Source organism: Ochlerotatus camptorhynchus, unplaced genomic scaffold (genome assembly GCF_037179485.1).
Source record: "Ochlerotatus camptorhynchus isolate MF236.1 unplaced genomic scaffold, CSIRO-AGI_Acam_v1.1 ptg000276l, whole genome shotgun sequence".
NCBI classification, from domain to species: domain Eukaryota; kingdom Metazoa; phylum Arthropoda; class Insecta; order Diptera; family Culicidae; genus Ochlerotatus; species Ochlerotatus camptorhynchus.
Window position 1 is genome coordinate 2164338 of NW_027040765.1, and position 25162 is coordinate 2189499.

General features: G+C 38.9%; 1 protein-coding gene and 1 pseudogene across 2 annotated transcripts in view; one reads left to right on the plus strand and one right to left on the minus strand.

Moving 5' to 3' along the window:
• The window catches only part of LOC135706245 (surfeit locus protein 4 homolog), a 219217-nt gene that overhangs the window by 31187 nt on the left and 162868 nt on the right, over window positions 1-25162 (minus strand). The window lies entirely within an intron of this gene.
• LOC135706255 (uncharacterized) lies at window positions 5202-8625 on the plus strand (annotated as a pseudogene).

Genomic DNA, 25162 nt, shown 5'->3' on the forward strand with positions numbered 1-25162 from the left:
ACGCTATCAACGGTGGCTAAAATCACACCCTAAATCCTTCTGGAACTTTGTAAAATAGCAACGCAGGGAAGTCGACTTACCCTCTTTCATGATTTTTAATGATGAAACTGCTGGCAATCAACAAGACATTTGCAACCTGTTCTCAGTCAAATTTGCTAGTGTGTTTGAAGACGAGCAACTCTCCGCTAATCTAATTACTTTCGCGGCCAGTAATGTTCCTTTGGTCAACGCTCAGCGTTGTCGAAGCCAATACAGATACGATTTCTAAAGCAGCATCTAAACTTAAGACTCCAGCTAAGGCTGGATCCGATCTCTCTTTCCAGCGGCATCATTCCTCCGTCTTGCTGGAAGACTGCGGATATGTTAACGTAAGCAACTACCGGGGAATCACGTCGCTGAGTGCTGTATTGGTTGTCATAGAGTAACTCAATGCGCATTGCAAGCAATATCTAAGTATAGATCAACACGGATTCATAACTGGGCTTTCCACAACTACGAACCTGCTGTGCCTAACGTCTTACATCACAGACAGTTTGATTGCTCGGACCCAAACGGACGTTATCTTCACAGATCTTACGGCAGCCTTCGATAAGCTGAACCACGGAATTGCGGTAGGCTAGGGATCGGTAGAAATCTTTTGAGATGGTTTCGTTCATACCTCACGGAGCGCCAATTGACAGTAACTTTGGGTACTTGTCGCTCAGCTAGCTTCTGCGCAACCGAGAAGCGTCGATGTTCGATTTCCACTTGACACGGAATATGCTTCGCCGAAGATTCTCTGCCCTTTTTGGATGACCAAAGGCGCTTGATGCCCAACAGCTAAGTGTAAAATTTAAGACTTATAAATTTTTAGTAATTTGAAAATGCTTTCCTAGTTATTTTCGTTTGTAACTGTAGTATATGTAGGCTGTATAATCTGTATTTTTTTACAACACATCATTGGGACTATTGCTAGTCTGTTGATGCAAACATCAAATAAATAAACAAATAATTAAGAAACATTTAAAACATTTAGCCTTTTTCGATAACATTTAGAGGTGGCGCAAGGGGTCTAAGTCCAAAATGTTGTGCGATATTTTTTTCAAATAAAACATATCAAGATAGAGCTGGAATTAGGGCGTAACAGCTTTTGTAAACAATGACTTCTTTCGATGATGTCTTGAAAGTCAAAGCAACATTACCATCAGGTAGGGTAAGACTTCCCCTACCCGATATTGGTTTGTGTGAGCGTGCCTTGAATTCCTAGAAATCATCGAGAGAAGTCATTGTTTACAAAAGCTGTTACGCCCTTATTCCAGCACTATCTAGAGTATGCTTCTATAAGTAAATATTCTCGAGATATAATCTGTAATCTGTAAGCGACGTTCCTGCATATGAACTTAGGCCGATGATATAGTAACGCGTTTAGCGAAGCGTGCTTGGTGAAACGCTTACACCTGTCATAGTAAACGCGTTGCGATGCATCAGCAATAGCGTCAAAGCACTCCTTGAAGTGTTTTCACGCGCGTGCACGCAAAATTATAACGCACGTTATAAATAGCATCGGTAGATCGGACGTCTAGAAGTTTAAGTACATTTTAAATATAGCCGTCATTGTTATTTTATTAAATGTTACATGTTAAAGATTAAACAATCTGTTAATAAGAAATTGTTAAATGATAAACAAGCTTGCAAATGCTCATTACAGCTAAAATGCTATTTTTCGGATTTATGAAGCTGTTAGATGTTTTAATGATAATTCTTATTTACAAGATGCAAAAAGAGAAGGTAAAGTGTGTGTATGACACATAAAACCTGTCATTAAGCTTTCAGAGGGTCACAATAGCGATTAGCTGTAACGATGAGCAACGCGATGAGCGAGCAATCAGCGATCATAAAATCGCTAATTGTGACCTTTTGAAAGCAAAATCGACAAATTTTATGCGTCATACACAAACTTTACCACCTCTTCTTGCTTCTTACAAATAAAAATTATCATTATAGTATCCCATAGTTTCATAATTACGAAAACTAGCATTTTAGCTGAGAAATTGCAAGTCAGATTGTTTATTAATTTATTTGATAAGGCTCAACCGAATTAACTCTACAGAGCCGAGGATTCTTATTCACTATACAAAAACATCTTAAAACTATAGTCAAAAGGTACAACCAGGGCTCTACATTTTCGAAGCTCTAAAATGAACTCGTGTTTTGTTTATCTCATACATACGTGTTCGACGCTTCATGTCTATAACGTCTAGCTAGACTATCAGCAAGAAACGAAAATAAAAAAGCAGGACGCTTAGAATGAAAGGCTGGCTGTGGAACTTCTCGTCGTTGCTTTGCTCATCGCTTTCAATGTAACTAACGTCGATTTTCTAGTTAAACGAAACCTCATTATGGCTTTCAATCCCCTTTCACGAACACTCTATCACCGCTCTTTTAATTTGTTTAAAATGCGTTATGTCCCGTTTTCGATCATTTTTTTTTAGATGAATATATGGATGAAACATAAATTAAAAATATTACGTGTAATCTTCAAGTGTTTTCACGTGAGAAATGCTTTAAATTTGTTATTTCATTTTCCGTCATATACGTCATTAAACCTCTGTTGATGTGTTTCATGAAAGAAAAAACTATCAAAGTCGAGCGCTCTTTCGCTCATCCGTTTCACCGAAGCTTGAAAGGAAGACCAATGGAGCGACGGGAGAAGGAGAGACAAGTGATTGAACATTTGTTTGTGCACGCCGACTGAGGTTCTAGAATGCTGTGAAGCTGTTCGACTTTAACAGAAATAGAAAGCCAGCAGTCGCTTCGTCGCATCGATTTGGTCGATTGAAGCTGATATTGGGACGCTCTGGGTACAACACAATAAACACTTTATCTTCCGCTATCCAAAAAGCCTCCTCCACCAGAACGGGAGCCGCTTCCAGTGGTTTCATTGTATGGCAGATTCGCCAACGGGGGTCAGAGCGCTTCTTTTGCAGCAATGAACGCAAAACGAGGTCAGCACTCACATATTCATCACGAAACGGTTGCTTTCCAAAGCCGACGATGCATTGACTGAAAGAACTGCTGATGAAGAACAATGAGGAGAACCACACAATGATCGCGTGACACACATTGAGAGTGGTCTGCTTCTGTCGACAGCCGAGTGAACACTGAAATTGCAAGCCTGATGATAAATGGTAACTGTTAAATGTTAATTGTTTTATGTTAAATGCTACATATTAAATTCTAAATTTCAAATGTAAAATTAAAAATTGTTAAAAGCGGTCAGACGGACCACTTCGCTAAGCCCTCGATCCCTGGTCTAGCCAACGGGGATCACTGAGGGTGGGTTCTACAACAACCTCTTTATTTTACTGGCTTTAGCACAAGCATGAAAGAGGTCAGGTAGGATTGTTCGGACTGTAGGTAGGATTGTTCGATCAAGGAATTGAAAGCACTTTCTCTCTTGTTAATTAGCTTTTTATTTCGACTTACTGTGTGTGTGTATGTGGGTAGTGTCTCACGATGCGGCCGGATGCAAGCACGAAATGCGGGAAGGTCGCCTTTGCCTTGACGCTCGGGGTAATGCCTACGCCGAATTCAAGAGGGACGGATCGTACACCGGATTGGCGGATCACACTCCTTCAGACGTTGGCGCTAGCAATCCAATCGCACGCCGGAATGGCGGATAACTTGCTGGACAATTCAGGCGATTAATAATGGGTCCTAAGGAAAGAACGTCCCAGGGTGGGTATTAGGAGGGCTACCGGGTATTTTTCAACTTTATTCTGTTTTGTGCTATGTCCTTTTACTCCATACCTGATTCTTATTTCACTTTCTAACCTAATTAGGTAACGGTGATTTCAAATGAACTTCTCTCTTTATCTTCAACTTTATCTCTGCTTTTTATAGGATAACAAACTTAACGCTTCGAAGCTCTGGATAAGAAGGACGCTTATCTAGTTATTACCCGGTAGCTTGATCCTCATTTTTCCATACCCTTTGTTCATGTTCCCTTTTTGACGTGTCCAGTCCCGGTATCTGTGGCAACTCTTGTTTTCCCTTTTTTGGCTCACTTCATACTGTTGTGTAGTGTGTGTTGTGGTGTGAAGTGTGTTAACAAATTATATCCTTATTATTAGCTACTCCGGAGTATTTATCAATTTTTAGCATTAACATTTACTAACATTTATAATTATTTACTTTACAAACCTACTAACAAACAAACATTTAATTAATATGTTACAAAATCTAGGTTAAATAATCTCAACAGTAACAAAATGCTTAGTGTTAATTGCTAAATGATGAATGCTAAATGCTGAATGTTACATGTGACATGTTAAATGTTACATGTTAAATATTTCATGTTAAATATTTAATGTTAAATATTTCATGTTGAATGTAACATGTAAAATTTGAAATGTTACATGTTAAATGTTTATTGTTTAATGTTAAATGTTAATTGTTAAATGTTACATGTTAAATGTTCTATGTTAGATGTTAAATGTAAATTGTCAATGTTAAATGTTAAATGCTAAATGCTAAATGTTAAATGTTAATTTTAACATTTTGCAAGTATGTATGCTTAATGATAAATGCTTAATGTAAAATTTTAAATGTTAAATTTGAAATTTTAAATGTTAAATGTTAAATTTTAAATATTAAATTGGTTAATTTGAAATGCAAAATGTTTAATGTTAAATGTGAAATGCTGAATGTTAAATGCCATATGTTGGATGGTAGTTTTAAAAATGTTAGATGTTAATTTTAAATGTTAAATGTTAATTGCTAAACTCGGTCCACACTTTGATAACCCACTGCTACCCGGGCGTGCGTTCACGGTTTTTTCGCTATTTTGTAGACCCATTTAGCACCCCGCGGTGGGGGTCATTGGGTTGCCGAAACAAAGATAAAGCCCCGTTTGGAGGCCGTGGTGGAGATGCTCTTAACGATAAATATAGACCTTTTTGACGTTTAGTCGTCTTTCTCTATCTAGCACACATGGATGAATGCACGGTTTGTTTTCCCACTAATCTGTTTCCCTCTTGCTCGCACTCGTTCGATTTAAATGGTGCAGTAGTGTGCGCCGATTAAACGTCAAAAGGTCTATACTGATGGAACTTTTCATAAGCTAACGTTTATGAAGAAAAAAAAAATATCTGACCACCTTGGACATTCCTCAAAGTGTTTACGCAAGCAAACGGAGAGACTGCTATTTGATTGATATTAAAATGGATATCGACTCAGAAACACTAATTTCGCTAGTTTTCGCAAAAAAGCCAGTGTGGGATAAAACGTTGAAGCAATACCGGATCAGAACGTTGGTGGACAAGCTCTGGCGCTAGGTTTCCACCGAATTTGGAAACGATGTTACAAGTAAGTTAAAAGCAAATTGCAATATCTGGGTGCGGAAATCTTATGTTTCTTTACTGTTCTTCAGCGGAAGCTTGCAAGAAAAAGTGGAAGTCATTACGGGATTATTTCGGGAAAGAGTGGAGAAAAGTTCCCGAAAATAGATCAGGAGACCCAGGACCAAATAACTACGAGACTTACACCGCTTGGCCACATTTCAAATCCATGCTGTTTCTTAAGGGTCAAATGATACCAAGAAAATCCGGAAGCAATCTTCAAGTTGATAGCTCCGAGACGATGGAATCTTTGAATGATAATGACGTGCAGCAAGTGACAACAGAGAATACTGCTGACGAATCGAATCAGTTGCTTGAAGTCTCGGATTAATCTGATGTTGATGAAGCGATCCCACATACTTAGATTTTTTTTGCGGAGATTGGCACCACCGAGCAGGCTCGGCATTTATTTTTACTGAGATCTCAGCAAAATTTGTGTTTGTTAGCCGAGATCTCGGCAAAATTCCAGTTTGTTAACTGAATCTCGACAAATTTTTCACTGAGATCCAGCAAAATAGCTTGCTGATCTGCTCGGTGGTGCCCATCTCGGCAAAATAATCTAAGTGTGCACGTCCACAACCCAGACCTGGTAAAAGAGGTCTGCAACATCAATTCGACAGTGAGCATGCATAAGGGCGTATACGCGAAGATCGATTCTCTTCATCGTTTTTCTCTTTGCATTGCTACAGCTAAGCGAAACAATTTTGTAGAATTTGTTCAATGTAGAATTGTAATAGGTTGTATTGGCTTTCAAAAGCAACAACAAACGCACCGACAAACGTTAAATCTAGCGAGTTATTAAGAAAAGAGAAAATCGATGAAGAGAATCGATCATCGCGTATACGCCCTTATGAATGCTCACTGTCGAATTGATCGACGTCGAAACACGCAAGTTGAAGCTGTTAGAAAAGAAAGTACCGTAAAACGGGATATCTTTGATAATGCGGGTAACTTTGATAGTATAATGTAAAGATTAAATTTACTCGCTGCACTTTTTCCAAATTAGAAACATTGGTTCCATATTGTAGCTTAAAGCATTTCCGTTGATATGGTGTATATTTGTTACATATTTTACAACCATATTAAAATAAAATTTTCGTGTTTTTCGCCTGTTTGAAAAATCACTCAAACCATCACTTATGAAATGTATTTCCAATATAGCCATCACAAATTTTGTATTCTTATTGCTTATGATGTTTTCTGATTATATACTCATTCAAAGTTTCATATTTAAAGAACTAAATTGTTTGAGTTTCACCCATTTTTTTTCTACATTTATCGAGCATTATCAAAGTAACTCCAAATCAAAAAACTGAAGTTCGGTCACAAAACTAAAAAAAATAGTTCATATACTTTAATTTCCGTTAAACATATCACAAACGAATTGACTCTTGGATCCTCAGTACCTGTTTTAAAAATATAAAATTTGAAAAATATTCATTGCTGTAAAAATTATTTAAAATATACTTTAAAAAACTATCAATGTTACCCCGTTTTACGGTACGCAAAGCCAACACTGATGATGACAAAGACGAGGCATTTTGACGCAGGACTACGTCTGTGATTTCTATATGAGGGTACACTTTGTGAAAACCAAAAATGGAATATGTAACAAAATTATGAAAGATTTTGAACGTTAATAACTCAGCTGCCTCTGAACCAATTTCAATAATTTTAACACCAATCGATCAGAAATATTTCGCATCTGTTAATTATAAGAATTAGTCATTTTTCAAAATGTTGCTATTGAAAATTGCACGAATGTGAAACTGTTGTTATGATAGTTAAAATTATCACAGATTGCTTGCGAAAAGCGACTTCCCTTACACAGATTTCAAAGTTGAATTTCATCCGGTCTCACCATACGGTGTTTATTCAATCACCGCGTGGTGAGTGGTGGTTCCAATCACCGTGAGTGGTGGTGTCCAGTCGGCGGTGTCAGCAGCAGCAGTGTTTTCGGCACGTGGCGTTGACATTGTTCTCCAGTACACAACGAAAGGCTCCCTGCAAGCAGCGAGCTGCAGCCCACATGAGTATCCATAGAAGGAGGAAGAAGCTGCACTGCTTTTGATAGGAATCAGTATCTCTTCGTGAGTCGCTGTGGGCCATCTATGTCAAACGCGTCATACAAAAGAGTATAAACAGAGAGAACCCCGCTCAAATTCCTATTCCTACACAAAACACAAACTCCTGCTGCAGTTAACAAATAAGATTTATTATATAAGACCACGTAGTCTTACGTCACCATTGCGTACAACCCCATTGGGCTGTCCCTTGTAGTTTTTTTTAAAAGTTTGCTGCCCCATGTTAGGAAGTTGAAGCCAGAGGAGAAGTTATTGTTTCGGATGGACAGGAACATGTGTACCAGAAAAACCGTTTCCTGAACGATCCGAACCAGAGCCTCGGTGTACATGGAGCTGCAACTTCAGTAAATTTCAGTAAACTCCAGTGCGAAATTACCGAAATGGTTGGAAGAACTCCTCGCTCACATGATGGATCTGGATACCATAGCTCTCCACATTTTCAGAGCCAAGCTGTAATTGTTACTATTCAGGACCCGGACGAACAGATTGATGCTGCAGATCAATACCCTACAGTAATTTCATCTGCAAGATAATAATCACTTCGCCGATTTCCAGTGCACTATCACAACAGTGAGGTTTATTTTCATTTACCTGTTAATTACATTTAATGCCTGTATTCAAATAAAACATATTTCAGTTTTTCAGATTTTGTTTTAGCTCACAAATTCCATGTCAAGCGGCGCCGGTGGTGTCGTAAGTGTGATTACCTCACACCCCAGCAGGTCTGGGTTCAATCCCAGTCGGCGCCACCGGGATGTTCTGAGGCATAACATCTCTGATCACGCCTTCCTTCGGAAGGGAAGTAATTTCGTACGACACTGCCTGTTTTCGTGGAAACCTTGTTGAAGTTGGTTACGTTCTTGTTATTGGCCATGTTTGTAAATACGGCAGCTTTCTCCAACTGCGCTTCAACTCCTTCATGGTCATTTATGATATTGTGCAGGATGCAAACTGCTTTCACTATGTCATCAGCAAATTCCGACATTGTTTCAATTGGCTTGCATAAACTTCTCCATTTAGCGTTTATGATGCCGAAAGCGCATTCAACGCATTTCCTCGCCCTAGAAAATCTTGCGTTAAAATATTCATATTCCGGACACAGTTACGATCTTGGGTACGGGCGGCAACAGTTGATCGACCCATTCGAAAAGAAAATCCTATAGAGTGGTGAATGATGATCCGGTTGCTAGATATCTACAGAAAAATACTTAAACAGGTATTTATAAATTATGTTATTTGCTATTTATTGAAAACACTTCCTTACCTCAGTGTTACAATGAAACGTTCGCAAGGCAAGATTGGTTCTTTATTGAAATTTGTCCAGTTTTTCATCTTTATCATATCCAGCAATAAGGTCAAAAGTTGACATGTCCGTCCGAGTGTAAGAACGGAATTTCTCCGGATATTTACGAAGATCAGGGTATAGTCGGTTAAACTCTCCATTTATTGTTCTCTTTCTGTTGATGCGGTGAACCGCAAAAACTCTCCTTATTCATCCACAAATGTACTTACTTGTAGAAGCAAAAAACTCTTCGTCGGAAGAATCCATTTTGACTGCACACAACACTCTAATTATAAACTACCCAAATCTGAGAAGGACCTACTCAAATCCCGTCAGAGGTTCAACAATCTGACCGATGTTGTTCATTTCCCGCATAAAAAATAACCATAAGAAGCGCCTAACCACCAATTCGGGATTTCATCCTAACTTTATGTAGTATGGCCGTACCATCTCTGATATCGTTAGTGTATGGTACCCGTTTATTAGGGTTGTCATCTTGTTAGTACCAACTTTTAGCACTCAATTTTGAGGAGCCCTAGTTTCGACGGAATTTGAGTAGATCCCACTGAAAATTGGGTAGTTTAGAATTAGCGTGAAGACCAGTGATTTTGACTGACAACAATGCGAGCTGCGCTTTCAAAAACACGTTGAGTATACACTCTAAAAAATCCTCACGTCCGATTTACGTGAAATATCACGTAACTGATCTGTATATAGGAAATTTCAAATGTTACGTGACGTTAGTAACTTTGATCTTCATTAAACGTCATGTCCACTAAAAATGTTGGTGAAATCGACCGTATATTCACGTAAATAGGTTTACTGTATTTGTGTTTGTGTGTTTGGGGATTCGATATTTCCGTGAAATGAGATTTACGTGATTTTCAGGTACGCAAAAAAAAAGTCAATATGGCGTCACCAAGCGTGGTGGAAGAACACCTCAAAAATTTTAAATTTCCCAGCAGCTTGCTACAAATATTGGACGGTAATTTGATTAATTTACATTAATTTATTTATGATTATATGTAGCCTTTTTCTAGTTTTATAATTTCAGACGGTGGCATCAGTATTTTAAATCTGCAACAGTTATTAATATTCTAACAGAAATAAAAAATCTAATTAACATTAACTTTAACTATACTATTCATTTTTAGTAGTCAATAATTTGCAATTTAATGAGTAGATATAAGTATCAATTTAAATAAGTGGAATTTATATCTGTTCGATGAAATTGCATAATACATATTGACTGCGTTTATATATAAGTTCCATTATCCTCATTCCAAATTCACGTAAAAACTATCTGAAAGGCATTTTAAACAAAACGGAATATCCCGTAAAAGTTACCAGTTTTCCAGTTGTTTTTACCTCGATTTCACGTAAGTAGTACGTGGAAATCAGGTCTTAATAATTACTTGGAAATCAGCTACTGAATAATTACGTAGATAATCGAAGCTGAGTTTTGGTCGGCTACATGCGATTTCGGTAAAAATTACGTGAAAAATAGGGTGGACGAAAACCACCTATATTTTCACGTAAATCGGACGTGACGATTTTTCAGAGTATATGTCATAGCACGCATCACTCGACGCTTTATTGAACGCTCCTCGTTACTACACTCCTAAAAATATGCACGTCCGATTCACGTGAAAAATCACGTAGCTGATTTGATTGCTTCTATTTCCAATATTACGTGATGGTAGTAAAACTGACAGACATTTCAAGTCATGTTTACTAGAGCTGGTGATGAAAGTGACGAATTGTTCACATCAATATTTTGTGTACGTTTGTGTGAGTGTGTTTGCGCTTACGTGAAATGGATGTACGTGATTTACAGGTATGAAAAAAAATGCAATATGGCGGCATCAAGCACATTAATGGAAGAGTTGCTCTCTGATTTGGAGTTTCCAAACGCTTTGCTGCAAATATTCGAAGGTATTTTTGAATTTTTCACAATATTTGAAGTCCAACATATTAAACTAATTATATTTTTTTTTTGGTTTCAGGTGGTAGCATTACAAGCTTTGATCTCTTGACAGTTTCTAAAGAACAGTGTAGGCAGGCTCTGGAGAAAACAGAGCAAACCGATATTGCGTCTAAATGGTTTCATCTTTTTGGTCTAATCGAGTCCTGGAGGCAGCGAAATGTGAGTACAAGTGAATTACAGAAGCAATATGTCAATATTTATTATGCTTTTTTACTTGCTTTTTTATCAGAAATCTACGATACGCTCCATGATAAATGCTTGCATATTTTCTTCTACCAACGAGAGTGAACACATCGAAGGTGGAAACTCTGGTGAAAATTCAGTCAGTAGTTCACACGAGCAGGAAGTCAACACAGAGAAAAGTAATATTGAGTATCATCCGGTTGCTCTGCACCATTCATCAAACGAAACAGTGTCGGAAATAGTTTTGCAAGAAGCTCAGTTACTTCCAGATGACAGCTCAGCCCCAGTAGCGAGCACTTCGAGGGATACGCTTATCGATAACGAAGAGAGAACTCGCAATCACTGGAATATTTTTTCTCCAAGCGTACTGAAAGAATTACTGAACGAATCCGAAGAAGGCAAGGACATACTACAGAGGGCTAACGCTGGCGAACTCTCTGAAGCCAAGCAACTGCCGTTGGCAGGACTAATTGCAAAACATCATCTGAATCAAAGGGACAAACTACATTCCGAAGACTTAGAGACATATGTACTTGCAATTTGTACATTGTTCAAGTTTGAACGGCAGGTAAACAAATTGAAAATTACATATAATGAATTGGTAGAGCTAAAGAAGTCATGTTCTATTGATTATTTACTTACAGGAAAATTACTACATTGCCAGAGGTGGAGACAGGCGTAACCCCGGTGGCAAAATCGCAAATAAGATCGGCAACTTGAAAAAGAAGAAAAGAAGAGCAGATGCCAAAGAAGACGAACACGCAAAGACTCTAAAACGGGATTTACCTTGTGATGTACCAACAAACGAAAATGATCAAAAATGTATCGAAGCTTACGAATGGTTGGTACTGAACCAAGAACCTTGGTCAACCGTTACAGACAAATGGCCTGTAAGCATCTCTAAAAGAAATCCATATTTGCGGTCACATTCTGCGGTACCAAGGCTTTTTATGTTATTTCCACACTATAAACATCAGTACGGTTATCAGTTCATAATTATTATAATTTTTTGTTGACTAGATCGATTATGATTTCAAGCTATTGTTTGGTGGAAGCTCAAACGGATTGGAGAAGTTGGAAAAAATCCGACCAGCAATAGTAGAGTATATATCAATAAAAGCTGTAGATCCTTCAGCGGAGACCTTACTCAAGTTGCTTACCGGAAACGACACAAGTGAAGGTAAATTAATTGAGTGTTGAATTTTAAGTGTTAAATTATGTTTATTTTGCTTCAGATGTAAAAAATTGTGCTTTATTGTTTGGTCTTAATACCGTACTGCCACCGATACCAGTTGGATCGCGATTCAAGCCAACAATATGCGTCGCACAAGAAGACACGATCATTTTCGCTGAATGCCAGGTTGAAGCCGATAACAAAGTTCAAAATAAATACCACGACTACGCAGACCGAAATCTACCTGAAGTTCCCAAATTAGTAATTTTGGGAAATGATGTAAGCAACATGAGTGGACGCTTCCTAGTTTACTTCAAAGATTTCAACTACGAACTAACATCGGCTGCACGTGCGATTGATGTGATTTTAAAAACAACTATGGTACTTGGTTTACCATTCTCCAAAGTGTCGAAATTGGTGTGGCACTTCCTTAGCAGCGAATTCTATGGGATTCCTGAGCGCGAATCATATGCCAGTATTAACAAGCTGAGAAATTACTTACGGTCAATAGAATAGAAGCCCCATAATGATTGGTTGTATGATCACATCTTGTAGTTCGTCATTTAGAGAGGCAGACGTATATTTAAATCATTTAAAAGACCACCACCAAGTGCCCGCAGTTTATAGATATCCATGTACAGTAGCAGCCTGCAAACAAATATTCACGAACTTTCATGCATTCAGGAAAAATATCAAACGACATACAAAATCAGAAGAACCATTTCAAATTCAAAATAGAAAAAGAACAGAGTACATCGATAGCTCACCCGGTAGTGTACCACAGCTCGTTAAGAAATCCAAGACAGATGGCGTGGAATCTCCTCAGTATGTGAACCGGTTTGAAAATATAGAATCTTCAGCAGTACAGCTGACGTTAGGATTACACATGAAAAATAACACCACGTGAAAAGATGTCCGTGATATTCAGCACGAGGTCAGCCAAATAATAAGCGGAATAGCTACTAATTTAGAGAGTACACTAGTTTACAAAACAACATAAAAAGTGTGAACTTTAGTGGTTGACCAACGTTTCTAATGCAAAATCCTACGCTGAATTCAATGCCGTGGTCAGAAAAAATTAAAGTAGAGCCATTTTTGAGATATACAAAAATTTTGATTTTTTGAATTTTGGACAAAAGTACGATTACTAAAATGTCAATATCTTTGGAACTAGTGTACCAATTTTAAATCTTTTTTTATGAAAATGAAGCTAAAAACATTTGCTATCGTTCACTAGAATATTATGTCTTAATTAAAAATTTAATTTTGAAGTCATTTAAAAATTTACGGCATTTTTTTTTATTTTTCCTGCGAATTTTCCATAAAAATCTTGTTTTAATCAACATTTTTAATGGGATAAAAAGATTCAAAAAATCATTCCATAATTTATTCTTAAAGTCTATTGAAAACTGGAGAAAATGAGCCTTTAATGGATGAAATCGGTTGGAAATTGTCGAAGTTATGAATTTTTTTGTAAAATCATGGAAATTGAATGTTCCAAGATTGGCCGTTGTCCCGCTCCTAGGTTCATGCACCACTTCCAGTAAGCCTTTCTGCGGACGTGTACGCATACGGTGCATTTCACTAACACTACCAGCTGTCACGCAAAATTAAATGGGATATTTTCAACAATATAATTTACGCTAGTGTTTGTGAGACCGCTCGGCGAGAACCTAACGCAACCAACTCAATTTGACAGCTTTCTTTCTTTAACATTGCTTAACGATGTATACGACAAAACGTGAATTCAAGTGTTAAAATGATCCTCAAAAGTTTTGTTACGCGTGTGGCAACTATATATTTACAAAATCGGTCAATTTCACTGCTTCGTTGCAAACTGCATACAGGCTTTATTTTAAAATTGATCCTGGAGACTTTGACGAACCGTGGATTCCAAAAGTATTATGTAGTTCGTGCAAAACGTGCTTGGCTAGGTGGATGTCAGGCGCAAGGTAAATTGATTTTTTGAATAACTTTCATATAAACAATTTATGTACAGCATGGTAGTGCTTTGTTCTTTCCTGATCGACATTATCTTACTTCATCTATTTTTGATAAGTGTTAATGTCTTACTTACTAACTCACTTATTTGTTATCTGTCAGTCGCTATTTGTCCTTTGACATGCCCACCATATGGCGTCGACCGTTTTGTCATGCAACGGATTGTTATTTCTGCTTGACAAAAGTTAAGCAACAAGGACGTCACAAAACAGTTGAGTATCCACAAGTGGCTTCTATGACAAAACCTGTTCCACATTCAAGTTCGGTCCCGTATCCTGTTTATCCAAAGTGGAAACGAGCGCCCTCTGTTGAATCGACCGTTACAAAAAGTGAGGAGGAATTCAAGGAGGAATGCGAGGAAGACTTCGAGGTGGAATTGGAAAGAAACCCAAAACTGTTTACACAATCCGAATTTAATGATTTGGTGCGAGATCTCGACTTATCGAAGGAGAAATCCGAATTGCTGGCATCACGCTTGAAAGAACACAACATGCTGAGCAAGGAGGTCAAAATTTCTTGTCACAGGAATCGTCACAAGAAATTTGACAAATATTATTCTACAAAGGACAAGGCATGTTTTTGCCATGACGTAAACGGCTTGTTTGAAGAGTTTGGTGAGCCATATGATCCAGCTGAATGGCGTTTATTCATCAATAGCAGCAAGTTGAGCTTGAAAGCCGTTTTACTGCATCAAGGGAATGAGAAACCTTCTATTCCATTAGCTCATGCCGTTAATATGAAGGAAACGTATGAATCAATGGCTCTATTGCTCAATTTGATAAATTACAATCAACACAATTGGAAAATTTGTTCCGATCTTAAAGTGGTTGCCATGTTGACTGGATTGTAACAGGGATACACAAAATATATGTGTTTTTTGTGTAAATGGGACAGTCGAGCTCGTAAGGAACACTACGTCCGAAAAGATTGGCCAAAACGGGATAATTTCACAATTGGTAAAGACAACGTTAAAAATGATCCTCTTGTGGCGTCAAAGCGTTGCAAAAAGAAGGGCCGGCATTCCAGTACTTGAAATCAGTATTTCCAAATTTATCTGACGCAAAGATAAAGGTGTATTTGTTGGCCCACAGATCAAAAAACTGCTCAATGATTCCGCATTCAATACAGTTTTGACACCAGATGAGAAAGAAGCGTGGAAATCGTTCCAGCGTGTTGTCACAACCTTTTTAGCTAATTTCAGAAGCCCAGATTATGAGGAAGCCGTCGATGAATTGCTCAAAAATTATGAGAAAATATGTATAAATCAAAAATATTGTGTTTGTTACATATAATTAATTTCAAATCCTTTTATTTCACTGAACACAGGTGTGAATATGTCTTTGAAGATACATTTCCTACATTCTCACATGGATTTTTTCCCGGAAAATCTTGGTGACGAGAGTGATGAGCACGGCGAACGTTTTCACCAACAAATGAAGTTGATGGAACGTCGTTACCAAGGGTTTTGGGATGAAGCAATGATGGGTGACTATTGTTGGTTTCTGATTCGAGAAACAAGTTCAAAACATCGAAGACAAAGTCATTCGATTCTCAATCATTTTTAATAAAACCTAAATAAATTTCTTTGGTATCAACTCGGTTTTAAATCCTGATATGCCTTAATCAAATTAATATGTAGAGAAAAGAATCTCCCATGAAAACTTTACATGCGATTTGGATGCTTACAACGACACCTAGAAAAGGAACTCTAAAGCTGTTGTATTTCAGCAACATTTTTAAGTGTTTTACAAAAATGCTCATAACTTCGACAATTTCCAACCGATTTCATCCATTAAAGGCTCATTTTCTCCGGTTTTGAATGGAGTTCAAGAATAAATTATGGAATGATTTTTTGAATCTTTTTATCCCATTAAAAATGTTGATTAAAACAAGATTTTTATGGAAAATTCGCAGGAAAAATAAAAAAAAAAATGCTGTAAATTTTTAAATGACTTCAAAATTAAAATTTTAACTAAGACATAATATTCTAGTGAACGATAGCAAATTTATTTAGCTTCATTTTCATAAAAAAAAAGATTTAAAATTGATGCACTAGTTCCAAAGATATTGACATGTTAGTAATCGTACTTTTGTATATCTCAAAAATGGCTCTACTTTAATTTTTTCTGACCACGGCATTGAATTCAGTGTAGGATTTTGCATTGGAAATAATCATCACCTTACCGAGTTCAAAAATGCTGTAAACTAGTGTAATTTATTAGCTAGAGAATGGTCTTAGAAGAGGTTAGGTAGATAGTTTCGTTAGAGTACGGTAGTATGAGAGTTGAAAATGAGCGAAGGGCCATTAATGCGACAGGCCGGCGCCGGTGGTGTAGTGGTAAGCGTACAGCTTTCTCGCCCCAATGGGTCTGGGTTCAATCCCAGCCGAGGTCGGTGGGATTTTGTCTGAGGCATAAAAATCTCTGGTCACGTCTTCCTTCGGAAGGGAAGTAAAGCCGTTGGTCCCGGCCCATGTATGTTGAATGGGTGCGATATCCTACGCAGGTGTGAAAGCTGCCTTCCTGCAACATCGATTGCCGTCAATGGATGGCAATCGATGTCCGTCGGTGTTTGGCACTAAATTGTGGAACAGAGACCGACGTTAAATAAAGGAAAGGAAACATTAATGCAACAGTGCAAGTCAAACGCACACTCTTTGCCTAGCCCGTACGATGTACGCGGAGATTTGAAGTATGTTTTCAAATCTACTGGCAAAAAGTGTGCGCTTGACTTTACCAAAATACTGTCTGCGGCTGTGGAAAAGCGTAATTGAGAAATGGAAGCATTTTAAAATTTAAATCGCATAGCTCACCGTGAATTTTTTTAAATCTACGTCATCAAGCCGTTTTTCTAGATGGCCACAAAAAGCTTAGTTTTGATGGCCTATTGGCTGAGGATTAGTGGATTAGATTAGACTTATACATTTAATTTTCAGCCGTAAGGGCTAATGGAAAAGAATGCCCCGTAACGTAGGTAGATCACCTTTTCGTTGTACGTTACGGGATGTAAGATCTACCACCGAATCCTAGTCCTGACTACTTCAAAAAAGGGGAACAGGAATTTTCAGTAATCAAAGGAACACATCTTAATCCTTGGTCCTTTTATACCTTGTCGATAGTGACAAGACTCGGCTTTGTCCACCAAGGATGATCTTGAAACAAGGAAAAATGAGTTAATTAGTCTTCATCTATGTGATTCCTAATCTTCTATTCGTTGTTCCCTAGTTTGAAGTGGTTAAGACTAGAGTTCTGATGCATGGTCATTATCGGTGTATTTGCTTAATTTTGTTGCTAAGGAATCCAATTTTTACTGACAAAGGGAGGGTGTTTCAACACTCCAAAGGGTATAAATAGCGGAACCTTTCAATTAGATTCGGATCCTTACTATAAATGCAAGAATTGCAACTGTAAAAAAAAATCGAATACTTCATCATTTCTCAATAGTGATGGAGTAATACGACATGCACGAAACTAAGGACACGGGATATACTACAATAGATCAATTTACTGGTCGCAGTAGTGTTAGGTCCCGAACAGAGGAAAATGGAAAGTAATGAATCGTTAACCCAAAATAATAGTTTAGAAGGTAGTTCGAAAAATTGGTGTCAAACAGCCAAGATTCGAGTTAGTTGGCGCAACATTGTACAGCAGGTCAAAGGTCAGCAACAGTAAACTAAGTAACGTAGTTTCAATAATGTCAAATTGTAACTACATTATGGTACATATTTACTGATATTGCTGAATGTAATTTCACATCGGACATTTAATTCCGAGCCATATCGTGACATTCGACAGTGATACCGCTCTGCTAATTAGCTTTTACCGACCGTGACAAATTCCGTGGCCTGCTCTGTTGTCGCCGTTTTCTAGTTTCCACTACACCTACCATACCTACTGGCTACTGCGATCACAATTTGTTTCCCCGCGTGGGCCATCGCTAATGAACTGGGTGGGGGTGAACCCCCCTCCGGGCTGCCCGCATACTATCCCTCTGATTTATGACTGTGACCAGGCTGGGGGAGAGACACGGGGCGCGTCGTGCGATTGATGGGGCTCGGTTGCTGATTGACGAGCCAAAGTCACAAGTCAAGTAGTCCGGGAATCGTTGGAGCAGATTTGCATTAATTTCTGTTTGCATTTCGAGCAGTGGCTGTTTTCTGTGTTTCGTTTGGACATGGAAATGTTTTCTTAAACGCAACTAAATTGCAACATTATCTGCTATTTGGCTGCCTAATTTTTGAATAACAGCTCGACCTCCTTCGGTGCATTGGACGGCTTTCTGCTCCATTTCGTTGGTAGTTCGTTGTGTAGTTATAATTTGAATGAAAATTAAATTACCCTTTTTGGTGGAAGTTGTTCGCTTATTCGGAGTGTAATACATATTTCACGTGATGTGTTGGTTTATTAGCAGTTTTCGAGTGTATTTCTCTGTTCTGAAAAAAAAAAACTGGTCGTTTCTTTTGACTCTCCGAAGTCAATTTACAATATTTTCTCGTAAATAAATATTCACCAACGATTCATAACCGTCAAGATAGCGAACTTCACTCCGATAAAACACATTCCATCCTTAGCGCCGAAAAAAATGAGCGTAAGCTCCGATTACGCTTTTATGAACTTGTTAATATTACATAAATCACTCACCATCTTTGAGCCCTCTCCCCCTTCCATTCCGCTTTGGTATCAGCCCGAGCAAAGCAAGGGAGGACTATTTTAAATGCGCAAAACAACTGCTAAATAAAAACACATTAATCCCAATTTATCACACTCCACTCACTTAGCAGTAAAAAATCAGATAAAAAGATCAAAAACACGTACTCCCATTAATTATGCATTCCTACAACGCCACCACCAACCAAGCTTATAGCTCCGGCAAAATCCCGAGTCAACCAACCAACCAACCAACCACCCAACAACGGCGACGACGCGACTCAGCCTCTCCGGCAGCTATTTCTCTCCTCCATCCATCCATCTAGTAGGCTGCCTGGACGGAGGACTCGTTTTCCGTAATTCCAAAGCCTGCTGACAGACTGCGGGCAAACTCAACGCAAACAGAGAAATTGAAAAAATCATAAACACGTCCCTTAATTTAGAGCACTTTATTCAAACACCCTCCTCAGCCTACTAGGTACTACTGCTCTGTTACGTCAATTACTCGAAAAGAGCTCGACTCGTTAGCCTATCCGATATGGGCAGCCAACTCCATCGTCGTCATGTTAAATTATCCTCAAGTGTAAAATTAGACGACTTATGTATACACATCAACCTCCCCCCCCCCAGTTCAACCCAGCAACCCACCCACTTTGGGATGGAAATCAGCTTTGTCGAGCGAACACAAACGGCTAAGGAAAAACCGAGAAACAATTATCACAACGAGCAAGACCGGTGAGGAAGGGGTTGCTACTTTGTTCTACCTCCGCTCCTGCCTTCTCTTTGGGTTCTATTTTTTGTCGGGAGGGTTGTTCTTGATGTCGCAAAGTACTCGGCCGGTGGGTTCCACGGAAGAAGGTGAGTGTGGCTTCCGATATGGAACCGGAATGTGTATTTGGGATCACTTTTACATCATTAGCTCTTTCTGTGGTTGGGTAGGAGGATTTGTCCTTTCGAGTCGAAAAAAAAAAATGAGGTTGAGAGCTGCGAGGATTTGATCATTAATAAAATACACAATTGATGGCGTGGTGGGGTTTTTGGCACAAATTCGGCTTTCCTTCAATGGTTGTTTGTTTGAAAATGGTGTATTCTGTATCGATTTCAATATTGAAACTTTTTCTAGCTCGGGCTTGAAACTTTTTGATCACGCGTGCAAAATGTATGAGTTGGTTCGTGTCTGATCTATTCGGGGCAAACTATTTTTATCTAGATAAAACGCAAGTAGCTATGCATTGACCAGACTATCAACACCGACAAACCGACATGAAACTTAAACCTAACTCTTGATCGAGAATCCATAACAGCCGATTCAAATGTGCAGCGATCCCATCTGTCAAAACCATAGAAATGTTTTATCTAGATAAAAATAATTTGTCCGAAATAGATTAGGCACGAACCTACGAATAAATTTTGTACGCGTGTTTGTGTCTAGGATAAATATTTTCCGCGAACACGGCGGCAGATGTCAGTTTTGTGCTTTTATAAGAAATTTCTTTGCAATTTGTATGATCATTCATGTCGGTTTGTCGGTGCTATCAAGGCGAATTCCTAAATATGTATCAGTTTCATCTGTAAAAGCTCAAAAATCTGTAAAATCTGTATATTTTTTACAAAAATCTGTATAAATCTGTGTGAATCTGTATACTTTTTTATAAACCTGTATCTGTATTTACAGACTTCAGTATCGCACATTAAAAAAAAATGGATCATAACATTTAAATCTGTATATGTGGCATCACTGCATCCAACACATCTCGGACCCATGGATCCGAAAGATTCAGTCCAAAATACGGTCCAATGGCCACTACGGCTGCCGTGGACATTTCGGCATCTGGCGGACAATCTACCAGTGCTGTCACAGTAAAATTAGAGCTGGTTATTCACTGATTGCGCACACAGAACTAGAGTACGCAATATTCCGGCTTCTGGTGATTTCCGACGAAAATTGTGGCGCGCTCCGCAAAGGATTTTGACGAAATATGAAGACCATTGTGACGAGTTCCAAAAATAATTCTGATAAGTTCCGATGAGGACTCTGATTAATTCCGAAGAGGATTGTAACGAGTTCCAAAGAGGATTCTGAAGAGTTGCTAACAGGATTGTGACAAGTTCCGAAGAGGAATGTGACGAGTTCTGATGAGATCCAATGAGGATTCTGATGAATTTCTGAAGAGGATTGTGGCGAGAGAATTGAAACGATTTCCGATGAGGATGCTGACCAATTCCGAAGAGAATTATGACAGGTTCCAAAGAGGATTCTGACGAGTTCCGAAAGGGATTGTGACGAAATCTGAAGAGGATTCTGACGAGTTGCGAAGAGGATGCCCAACAAACATTGACAACTGAATAAGAGCTTATTCAGGCTAATATATGCTTGAATATTCAGCATTTATTCAGCTTAAATCGTTTGTTGGGTTTTCCAAAAAGGAATCTGACGAGTTCCGAAGCAAATGTTGACAAATTTCGAAGAGGATTGTGATGAATTTCGAAGAGGATTCTAACGCAATCCCAAAGGGATTGTGACAAGTTCCGAAGAAGATTGTGACAAAACCTGAAGATAATTGTGATGAATTTGAAGAGGATTGTGACGAGTTCAGAAGAGGATTGTGACGAATTCCAAAGAGGATTCTGGTGAGTTTCGATGAGGATTCTGCAGAGTTCTGAAGAGGATTGTGACGAATTCCGAAGAGGCTTGTGACGGGTTCTGAAGAGATCCAATGAATATTCTGATGAGTTTGAAGAGGATTGTGACGAGTTCCGAAGAGGATTGTAACGATTTCCGATGAGAATTCTGACCGATTCCTACGAGGATTCTGATGAATTCCGAAGAGGAAAGTTCCAAACAGGATTCTGATATGCTCCGAAGTGAATTGTGACGAATTCCGAAGAGGATTTTAACGAATGAGGACGATGATGATAACGAATTCCGAAAGGGATTGTGACGAGTTCTGAAAAAGATTGCGACGAAATCTGAAGAGGATTGTGATGAGTTCCAAAAAGGATTCTAACAAATTCCGAAGAGGATTATGACAAATTTTGAAGTGGATTGCGACGAGTTCTAAAGTGGATTGTGACGAGTTGCGATGAGAATTGTGACCAATTCCGAAGAGGATTGTGACGAGTTCTGAAGAGGATTCTGCCGAGTTCTGATGAGGATTCTGACGAAATCCGACGAGAATTCTGACGAGTTCCAACAGGGATTGTGACGAGTTCCGAAAAAAAAATGCGACGAAACCTGAAGAGGATTGATGAGTTCCAAAAACGATTCTGACAAGTTCCAATGAGGATTCTGATGAATTCCGAAGAATATTGTGATGAATTTCAAAGAAGATTGTGACGAGTTTTGAAGAGGATTGTGACGATTTCTGAAGAGGGTTCTCAAGAGTTTCGATGAGGATTCTGATGAACTCCGAAGAGGATTGTAACGAATTCCAAAGAGGATTGTGAAGAGTTCCTAAGAGGATTGTGAACATTCCGAAGAGGTTTGTGACGAGTTCTGCAAAGGATTCTGACGAGATTCAATGAGGATTCTGACGAATTTTGAAGAAGATTGTGACCAATTCCGAAGAGGATTATGGCGAATTCCGAATTAGATTCTTAAGTGTTCCTAAGAGGATTGTGTCTTATTCCGAAGAGGCGTGTGTCAAGTTCCCAAAATGATTCTGACAAGTTCCGATGAGGATTCTGACGAACTCTGAAGAGGATTGTGGTGAATTCCGAAGAGCGTTCTGACGAGTTTTGAAGAGTATTCTGACGAGTTCCGAAAGGTATGGTGACCAGTTTCGAAGAGGATTGTGACGAATTCCAAAGAGGATTGTGACGAGCTCCAAAAAAGAATTTAGACGAGTTCCAAAAAGGATTCTGACGAGTTACGAAACGGATTTTGACAAATTCCGAAGCGGATTTTGACAAACTCCGAAGAGGATTGTGAAGAGTTCCGAAGAGAATTTTGACGAGTTCCAAAGAGGATTCTGGTGAGTTCCGACGAGGATTATGACGAGTTCCGAAGAGGATTGCGGCCAATTCCGAAGAGGATGGTGACGAATTCCAAAGAGGATTCTGATTAATTCTGAAAAGGATTCTGACTAGATCCGATGAGAATTCTGATGAATTCCGAAGAGGATTGTGACGAATTCTGACCAATTCCGACGAGGATGCTGACCAATTACGAAGAGGATTCTTACCAATTCCGAAGAGGATTCTGACCAATTCCGAAGAGGATTGTAACGAGTTTCAATGATGATTCTGACGAGTTCTGAAGAGGAGGATTGTGGCGAATTTCGAATAGGACTGTTACGAGTTTCAATGAGGATTCTGAAGAGTTCCAAAGAGGATTGTAACGAATTCCGAAGTAGCTTGTGATGAGTTGCGATGAGGATTGTGACGAATTCCGAAAAGGATTGTGACGAGTTCCGAAGAGGATTCTGACGAGTTCCAATGAGGATTCTGATGAATTCCGAAGAAGATTGTGACGAATTCCAAAGAGGATTGTGAGGAGTTTCTAAGGGATTGTGACGAGTTTCGAAGAGGGTGCTCAAGAGTTTGGACGAGGATTCTGATGAATTCCGAAGAGGATTGTAAAGAATTCCAACGAGGATTCTCAAGAGTTCCTAAGAGGATTGTGAGAATTCCGAAGAGGCTTGTGACGAGTTCTGCAAAGGATTCTGACTAGATCCAATCAGGATTTTCACAAATTCCGAAGCGGATTTTGACAAACTCCGAAGAGGATTGTGAAGAGTTCCGAAGAGAATTGTGACGAGTTGCAATGAGGACTGTGACTAATTCCGAAGAGCATTGTGACGAGTTCCAAAGAGGATACTGACAAGTTCCGACGAAGATTATGACGAGTTCCGAAGAGGATTGCGGCCAATTCCGAAGAGGATGGTGACGAATTCCAAAGAGGATTCTGATTAATTCTGAAAAGGATTCCGACTAGATTCGATGAGAATTCTGATGAATTCCGAAGAGGATTATGACGAATTCTGATGAGAATTCTGACCATTCCGAAGAGAATTCTGACCAATTCCGAAAAGGATTGTTATGAATTCCGAAGAAGCTTATGAAGAGTTCTAATGAGGATTCTGACGAGTTGCGAATAGGATTCTGACGAGTTCCGAAAGGTATTGGGATCGTGACGAGTTTCGAAGAAGATTATGACGAGTTCCGAAGAGAGTGCTAAAGAGTTTCGATGAGGATTCTGATGAATTCCGAAGAGGATTGTAACGAATTCCAACGAGGATTCTGAAGAGTTCCTAAGAGGATTGTGAGATTTTCGAAGAGGCTTGTGGCGAGTTCTGCAAAAGATTCTGACGAGATCCAATGAGGATTTTGACGAATTTTGAAGAAGATTGTGACGAATTCCGAAGAAGATTGTGGCGAATTCTGAAGAAGATTCTTAAGAGTTCCTAAGAGGATTGTGTCTTTTTCCGAAGTGGCGTTTGACGAGTTCCCAAAAGGATTCGGACAAGTTACTATGAGGATTCTGGCAGATTCCGAAGAGGAATGTGGTGAATTTTGAAGAAGATTGTGACGAATTTCGAAGAAGATTGTGACGAATTCCAAAGAGGATTGTGACATATTCTAAAAAGGATTCGGACGTGTTCCAAAGAGGATTTTGGTGAATTCCGAAGAACATTCTGACGAGTTTTGATGAGTATTCTGACGAGTTCCGAAAGGTATTGTGACGAGTTCCGAAAAGGATTATGACGAATTCCAAAGAGGATTGTGACGAGTTCCAAAAAGGATTCTGACGAGTTCCGAAGCAGATTTTGACAAATTCCGAAGCGGATTTTGACAAATTCCGAAGCGGATTTTAACAAATTCCGAAGAGGATTGTGACGAGTTCCGAAGAGGATTGTGAGCAATTCCGAAGAGGATGGTGGCGAATTTCAAAGAGGTTTCTGATTTATTCTGAAAAGGATTTTGACGAGATCCGATGAGAATTCTGATGAATTCCGAAGAGGATTGTGACGAATTCTGATGAGAATACTGTCCAATTCCGACGAGGATTCTGACCAATTACGAAGAGGATTCTGACCAATTCTGACCAATTCCGAAGAGGATTGTAACAAATTCCGAAGTAACTTGTGACGAATTCCGAAGAGGATTCTGACGAGTTCCGAAGAGGATTCTGACGAGTTCCGAAGAGGATTGTGCCAATTTTGAAGAGGATTGTGACGGGTTCAAAAGAGGATTCAGATGAATTGTGAAAAGGATTCTCATTAGATCCAATGAGAATTCTGATGAAAACGAATTTTGATGAGACTTCTGACCAACTCCAATGAGGATTCTGATCAATTTCGAAGGGGATTCTGACGAATTCTGAAGAGGATTGTGTTTCAATTGAGTTCCAAAGAGGATTCTAACGAGATCCTTCTTTGGTATCCCTGTTGGAGTTCGTCTTCAGAATTCCTGATGGAATCCGTCT